The sequence below is a fragment of the Pocillopora verrucosa genome, chromosome 14 (assembly GCF_036669915.1).
Source record: "Pocillopora verrucosa isolate sample1 chromosome 14, ASM3666991v2, whole genome shotgun sequence".
In the NCBI taxonomy this organism is placed as follows: domain Eukaryota; kingdom Metazoa; phylum Cnidaria; class Anthozoa; order Scleractinia; family Pocilloporidae; genus Pocillopora; species Pocillopora verrucosa.
In genome coordinates, this window is record NC_089325.1 from 17,882,277 (window position 1) to 17,891,007 (window position 8,731).

Genomic DNA, 8,731 nt, shown 5'->3' on the forward strand with positions numbered 1-8,731 from the left:
CACGAATAGGAAGTTTGGCACATATCGCGTATTACATTTTCTCAACGGAAGCCAAGTGTTTACACCTGTTTTCTTTCCATCAAACATATAAATGAAAAACGAGGACAACTAAAATTAATTGTTAACTTAAATTATACACAGAAATCGTAATGAAACGCCTCTCCTGTCACTTGAAACGTACACCAATTCCTTAATATTCCCGGATAGGCCATTAAACAATCATTAAAACCTCTTTTGCTATCACGGTTTCAGCTTGGTGTTAACTTTTAATGATTTTGAATAAGATCAATGGTTCTTTATTGGTTTTTTAAATTTTCTTTAGATAGTGGGTTTTAGATAGAAACAAAATAGAGGCTCAGAGATCTTTGATCACTATATCAGTCTTACAGTGTCCAAAGTTTATCAGTTAAGATTTATGAATTGCCTAGATATGAGTTGGTTATCGCCAAACAGTCACCACGCGTAATTCATATCGAAATTTAATTCACCGTTGTACCTTTTTAAAAACATCTGGCGTGTGTTTCACGCATAAATTTAAGTCTTTTAATGAAGATATAAGTAGCATTCGAATGGAGCGATATGTCAGTACAGCCAGCCCTTTAGTCGAAAAGGAGTTCGCCAGCATTCTGAGGACAGTATATTGAATGTTAAAGGTACGTGAGGCATGTTCCTCTTTCAGTTAAAGAATTCACGAGAACTTAATGCCTTAATGTCTTTAAACACTTTTCAAAGTTAACACGTAAGTTTGAATCATAACATTCATACATCGTTTAATTTGGTATTTATCAGAAACATAAACAAAACAAACGCAATTGCAACCCAGTCCAATATATATTTCTAAAGGTCTTCCCATACCATAAATTGTGGAAGCGAGCCGACAAAAATTTCCATTTGAAGGCTTCGGTGAGCAAACGGAATAGTATTGCACTTCTTTTTATTTTGCAGATGAACTCAGTGACGTTGTCAGTCGTTGTCTTGACAGTAACCGCTCTACTTGTGATGTTATCGACTCCTGCTGCCGCAGATTGTCGGTATTGCTATAATCAAAAAAGAATATGTTTTACTACTTGTATCACCCAGACGTGTTTGGACAACTGCGACATTGGATATAATAGTTGTCTTCAAAGCTCATCTTGCCGACGATTTCTTCTTCGAGACGTTCTTAAAGAAAATTATAAAAATCGACCACAGTTACATTACGAAACATTGTTTTAGTCGGTAAACTAAGTATTTAATTTTAACGAAACAACAGAAAACGGGGATGAGGATGAGATTCCTGTAAAATGAAGATGGAACACCGATCGAGATCTGTTTAAAGCATTAGTTAGGGTAATACTTAATTGCTATACGTTTTTCGTGTAAAAGTTCTCATAATGCAATTCATTAAACCAGGATAATTATAACAAATCATTTTATGAGAATTTGTTCTTGGTGGATAACACCCACACATTCGACTGTAACTCAAGTAGCTCGCAGCATTGGTGAAGGATAGAACTGAAGTAGACTAATGATATTTCTGGCGATCTGTTGCCAATTCGTTCATCTGGCCTGAGCTTATCCCGGTTTCCATAGCATGAAACGACTAGAAGCATTACTACTCCCCCCTGGATGAGATACTGGTCCATCTCAAGGATACCCCCACCTCCTCGATATTTCCGCAGGCTTTCCCGACAATTCACTGCATGGTACCCCCTATATACTCCTGGTTAAGGCGCTGTGAAAATAAAGTGTTTTGCAGGAGACACAATAGCCCGGTGGAAGGTGCTTTGGACTGACCGGTTTTGTTTGGTAAGGATCGGAAATTGAGGGACCACGGAGAGCGTATTTGGAGCGTGTTGGTTTTGGAAATAAGATTAATAAAAAATCCTCTAAAATTCTAGTTCACGCTGCAAAGTAATTCTTAAACAATTTTTTTTACGTCCAAATTTCAACTAACATAGTCAGAGGAAGAGGCCGATTGAAATAACCGAAAAAGAAGGAACTGACGGTAGAGTATGCCTAAACTTTGCTATCAGCGAAGAGGTTCCTACTAAAGAAATTCCCTTAAATTTCATATCGGAATCCACGCAAGATGTAAATTTTTTTGAATACTCTATCCATTTTTCTACCGTTATGCTGAATTATTGAAAATTCTTTAAGTTATGTAATTAGTCTTTGAGACAAAGTAGTTGACTTACTCTCTAGAATAAGGTGAAAGTAGCCGAACTGTCAAGCTAACTCCTCAAGTATTACTGAAATATTTATCCAACGGATCACATCAAACCACGTTTATCAAATCTTGTTTTCAAGATAATCTCTTTCTAAAAAAATTGGCTTTCTTCCTTGGTTTTGTATCATCCCTAATCAAAATATGACAAAACTAAATTAAGACCAACATGAAGCAATAAAAAATTGTTAGGAACATGCTGGCAGAACATGAACATGAACAAAGAGATCTTCTAAGAAGATAGAGGTCGAAAATTGTCACACCACAAGAAAATGAAAGAAAAGACGGAAGAGTGAGGAGCATCCCCGAGCAACCATCTTGCCCATGATTTAACAAAGTGCGTGCTCTTGGGACTACTACATTTCCTAATTATAAATTCCGTGCTGAAGGTGAAAAGTAAAAATTATTTTCTTGTCACCTCGAGAGAGGGTGTCGGTTTTAATGTAGAGGGGCCCCGAAAGGAAGAGTTAATTGCACTAATACTACAAATGAAGGAACCCTTTTCTGACTCGCTCATCAGTCCTCCTTGTTTATTGAGAACTGACAGACAACTCAAGACAAAAAGAGGAATACCAGCGGAAGAATAAGAGTAAATGGGAGCAGTGACAAAAAAAAATTCGGGCCCATTCTAGGATTAGGCGATTTTCGTGAACTGGAAATGATCAGGAAAAGAAGCAAGGTGTTTCATAGGAAGTTTCTGCTCGGAAATCAACCTAAGTCAATAGCAATTGAATACTTCATTGATTAAGGGATTATTTTTGTTCTCATAAAATAGGAATTTTAACACTTCCTTCTAAAAAGCCAGGTGCTATGGTAAATGAACATGTAATCTGTACCTAATTCTCCACGAGAAGTAGAATGAGTTGATCATGGCTACTAACAGCAAACAGTGAGTATTATAGGATCTGGGAAAACTATTTCTTATTTCATGGAAAGAGATAATCCACATATATCCTGACATTTTACTAAGCATAGCAGGGCTGGAAAAAGTCCCGTCAAAAATGAGTTTAGTCCAGTCAAATCCATCGGTCAACCATTTCGTGGCAACTGCTCAAAATTCAATTTGGCCCATATTCTCAGGTTAGGTAGACCTTAACGTAAAGCAAAACGCTGCATAGTTCGTTTGGTTAAATATCGATTCGTTTTCGAGAAAATCGATAACAACCGAATCCTGAGAATTTGCCACATTTTGAGCTTACAATTTAGGGTGAAAAAGAAGGCTTCGCGTAACAAAATAACACACTTTAGGGAAATGAAATCTACTAAATCTTGAAGAATGATGCCAAAATATGTGTGAAAAAGAATTTGAGCAATTCCATTCCATTTACTTTGAAAATATAATTACATTCCGCGAACCCTCTTTTATCAAGATGAAAACTTTCCAAAAAATAACCTTTAATCTAAGCATGTGGTACTAAATGAAATACGTCGAAAAATCTGCATTTCAAAAGCCGAGTAATCGTTCTTTTACATGTCCAAAGGATTTTTCGGGGAAATGATTTAACGAGAAGAAATTGAATTTTAAAGTTGGATAAAATGCCCTGTTTTAACCGACCTTCCAATTTATGAAATAACACACAGAAATACAATTGTTTCAAAGATAGCATTCAATCAAAAGCGGGATTGACGTAAAAACTTAATGTTCGAAAATTGTAACTAGCGATTCCCACCACTAGTTCTAAACATGTAGCTCCGGTTGTTCTGTATCAAAGCATTGACCTTAGAAAGTGTATGCGAAATCAGCTCGGAATGGTTCCCGAATCGTTCCAATTGGTAGATACAACTGGTGTTCATCGACTAGTGCCAGTCCTCCTCCAACTTAAGTTTTCGTCAGGACAAGACGTTTATGACTTCTTTTCATTCTAACAGTTTCTACAAGAAGAATATTATTAGCCACTGTTTGGACTTACAAAATGAGAACAGTTTGCTCTCTTTCCAGGGGGCGTTTCAATTCGAAGGATTTAGGGATAAAATAGGGCGTGGTTGATCACGTAATGTGATTAAAAATAACTTTAAACGTAAATTGGAAGATTTTTCATGATTGGCATTAAATTGTAAGTCATGGGATAGCTTGAAAATATTTTGAAAAACCCCCCTTTTAAATTTCTGAGAAATCTTAAAATCTCCTTGAAGATGGACAAGATTCTCCCTTTGTGGGCGTGGCTGTGATTCCTTATCTCTCCACAGAATTAACTGATTTATGACAACTTATTATATTTCCTATTATACTTTTCCTTATGTTGGCTCTTCCCTGGCTTCTATCGTAAAAAGCTACCAGGATAATTTTGACGATACACTTTTGAACCCCGTCAGTCGTCATTCCTAAAAGAGTGTCTAAAAAAGTCTTTAGACGACACACATAAGGCCAAACAGAGCCATCAATTTCATTTTACCTAAAGAAAGACATTTTCGGCATCACTGACTGTTTCGTACGTTAATCTCTACATATTCTGGTCAGCTTTACTAGTTTTACAGCCAAACCTGGCCACAACGCCTTCAATAATTTCCACAAAGGCTGCTTGCGCTTGCCAGTCATAGATGCTAATGCTTTCGTTACTTCCTTGGACAATTCTTCCATTACCTTCTCTGTTATCAGCTCATTCCTTTCTAGTTATGCTTCCTCGCTGGACTGATGTACGCTATACGTTTTCTTTGCTGACAAGCGGGAAAAAATCCTGCTATTTGTTGTGGGTGAGATAGTCGTTCTTGTCGAGGATATTGAAGCCGTCACTATGCTTTACTTGGAGACGCTCGTTGGATCTGCTCTTTTCTCAGTGTTTTCTCCAACTTGAAAGACCTCAGTCAGATATATTTTTTTCTGCGCCACCGTGAGATTCTATTACAATTTATTGAACAGGGGTCAACTGCAAAAACCAATCATTCGCTCCAGTCCCCTCACGGTTATCTTTCCTTTCGAGTTATATTTTAGAGAGTATAGATCAAAACATGTCCAAATCCCATGTGAACATGAAACTGTCTTTTGCATTACGGAAGCCGATAGCAGAGCTTTTTCCGCAGTACTAGTTTCCTGTAACTAGCCCCAGCGAAAATCCGCGGGAACCAGCCAAATGTTTTACGCATTTTGAGACTAGTCACCAGTTCCTTCTAACTTTAAAGAGACAAACAAATTGAATAGGGAGAACCTGCATGTTGTGTGTTGCCTGATACTTAACAGAATGACAGAAGGCAAGCTGACTATAAACATCCTAATGTGGATCAAAGCTTACCAGATTCAATTTTTCCGTCTGCATTAATACAATGTCGTCAATAGAACGAGGATTCGAACTTACAATGGCTGTCGACTCTTTTTTTTATGTTATAAGCAACCTGGGGGTTTTTCGACAAGATAGGCAAATACCTGAGAAAATTAAAGTCAAGGCTTAAAATCAGTTTTCTTTAGGAAACGAAGAGGAGTCAGTAGGGTGAAACCAAGTTTGCAAAATGCAAACTTACCTGAGCCTATTTGAAGAAACACTCCAGTTTTCTTTAAAATTATTTATAAATCAATTTTCCTGATTCCTCGGTCGCATTTCGGCCACTTTTTGCCTCTTTTGTCGTGATTGGATAATGCCTCTGGCACTCTACACCTCACAATAGATCCCCGCCTCCAGTCCAGTCGCTTTTCGCGATGTAATGGATGAATGGTCATAGCATTTATGTTTGCAGGTTTAGTAAATACTGCTGCTCGGCTGAGGATAGGGTCAACTTCGTTCTCTGGACCGGAAAATCCTAGGCTTGCTGTATGGTTGGAAATTGGTTTTGAACTGGCCAGTTAAGGGATAATTTGTGCTTCTTTTTTCCTATCTCTGGTATCAAATCCACACATTTCTCATACGACAGACCTAAAAGAACCACACACCTCCATATTCACTCAATGACACGAATCGCAACTAGCTGTGTTTACGAACGTTTCACTAAACCTGTTTCAAATTGGCGACTCCACTTTTAGACTACAAACAAATTGTGCAGTTCGCTCAAAACAAACGAAAACTGACACCTGTTTTAAATCAGCACCGACATTCTTAATTAAATTCATTCGAATAAAAATGATAGCGACAACGTTTTTATCATTTCACAAGGTTTCCCTGAGGCAAAGCTGCGAAAATTTTTTGGTTTCCTCAGTTAATGATTTTTCTACAACGATCACAACAAAAGCTATAAACGCCCGAAGCATGCAAAACAAACAATACCACCGCTATGTCGTGGGAATGATTTTGCACGATTAGTCCACGAACCAAACGAGACCTTCAGGAAAACAGTTTCCTTCATCATTGATTTGAAGACAAAAAGGTAAGATTCTATGCAATGATGTGTAGACTTAATATATTCTGCTTAACTTTTAAGGTGCTTCTGTCAAGGGTAATGTGCATAGCAGTCACGTGCGGGACAATTTGAAACACGGCGCAATTTATCCAACTTTAAAAATCGATTTCTTCGTTCTGAATCATTTCCCCAAGAAATCCTTCGGGGCTGTAAAAGAACAACTCTTTGACTTCTAAACGCTGGGTTTTCAACGAATTATATGCAGTACCACAAGCTTAAATATTAGGTTAATTTTAAATAATTTTTCTTCTCGATAGAAATAGGTCGATCAAATTAAAATTAGATTGTTAAAGTGAATGGTCGAGAATGGCTAAAAATTATTTCAACGGTATTTTTTGACATCGTTCTACAATGTGTGGTTGATTTCATTGCCCTAGAGTGTTTTATTTTGTAATGCGAGGCGCCGTCAATCGCCCTAAATTTCTCATTGAAAAAGCGGCGTTTTATCGATTTTCTCAAAAACTAATCGATATTTAGCATACTGAACTATGCAATGTTTTGTTTTACATCAAGGTCTACCTAATATGAGATTATGAGCCAAATTTATTTTTGAGCTGTTGCCACGAAATTTTAAAAATGTTTGATTTTTGGTAACATTTGCTCTTAAAAGTTAACCATATAGGAGACACAAAACTGAAGCGATAGTGTATGCACAGATATAAAATTGATCTTACCGAACGTGGACGCCGTACCTTGCGTTTCACTTTTTCTGCTTTGAATTCAAAGTGGCATGAACGATAGAGGCATAAACTGTACTTGTTTAAATGCGAACATTATGCGAGAGAAGCGAGGCCGGAGGAAGGTTACTTGAAGACTGGACACCACCTTCTGTACATTTCACCCAGTACGGGAACTAATTGCTTTATTTTTAAATCCCCACTTTAACTGAGACTGTCAACTTGGAAAACCTGGCTTAAAACGTGTCATACATTAACTTAAAACTTGCACTTTCTTAGGTCCTCTACATCCTTTTCTTTCTTCTATATATGTAATCATTGCGAATAATTATTCATACTTCGCTAGTTTGCTATGCATTTAAAAGTTTCTTCAAATTATCTTGCAACTGTCGCGGATTTGAGACACACCGAAACATGATTATTGGCAAGTCGAGCGACTGGTCGCAGATCTAGATAGCAATGCTGTTCAAGGCAATTGGTTCCTAGGCAGAATAACAGAAGTCTTCCAGGACTTGACGGTTGAGTACGGAACGGGAGAATCAACGCCTCAGTCTACAAGAATCGGCAATCTTCCCATTTGTAAGGTTGCGGTTATTAACTCTGCTGAAGGTGACGCATGAATAGGCATTGGCTAAGGTAAGGACTACGTCCTTATTGGGGCTGAGAGAATATTTTGTTGATGCAATGCACTTTTCACTCCACTTCATTTTTAACATCGATTAACACTATGTTAGACAGTAAGTCACATGAAAAAGGCTCATGACAAATTCATAGATATTCTCACGGAGAACACACGTAGTTTGTTGACCTGTTCCGCTGACCTGTTTTCTGCTCCTCTATGACCTATTTGCACTGCATGTAAAACAATCTAACTGGATTTCGTCAGAGAAGTGAGTGTGTAGAGCTACAATTCCGGTTTTAATTAATTTAACTTCAGCTCGTGTTTCTTATGTATTGATTGTCTGTCCAGCTTTTCAATAGAATTACATATTGCTTTCGTTAGATCGAATAGTCTTGGAATTACTAAATTATACGTTTGTCCTACCCCAGTTGGATTTTCTGCTTAAAAATCGATAAAGCCAGCCTATTCTCCTCATACTTGCCTGCCAACAAGGCGTATCGACTGAAGGTGTTCTTATGACTTCAACTCCAGTCCTGTCGTAAAGATTTCCTAAAATCCAAGACCCAAGAACTAATAAACCATATTTCATTTATTTTTTGGTGGCAATGAGAGAGGGATAAGGGAGTGGCGTGGGCACGATGCATGTATGCATGGGAAATAAACTGAAGTAAAATGGGAAATCAGTCACTGAAATATTAAGTTTACGAAATTTAAGAAATATAAGTTTGGCTTTCTTTTTAAAACGAGAACTTTTCCTATATTGTAGCTCAACGGTACCACCAACTCAGTTTCGCTATAAAATCAAAGCAAATTTCAATTTTCGTGTTTGTTGTGGGCAACATTGTTAAAGAAGTATGAGGGAAAGTGAAGTAATAGAATAAAAAACGACACGGACCTTATTCA

At 37.5% G+C, this 8,731-nt stretch overlaps 1 long non-coding RNA gene across 1 annotated transcript; it reads left to right on the forward strand.

Moving 5' to 3' along the window:
• The first annotated feature begins 558 nt into the window (after positions 1–558).
• On the forward strand, positions 559–1,407 carry LOC131787719 (uncharacterized). The gene is made up of 2 exons (XR_009340489.2): positions 559–653; positions 946–1,407. It is a non-coding gene; the product is annotated as an uncharacterized lncRNA (long non-coding RNA).
• Positions 1,408–8,731: the final 7,324 nt, after the last annotated feature.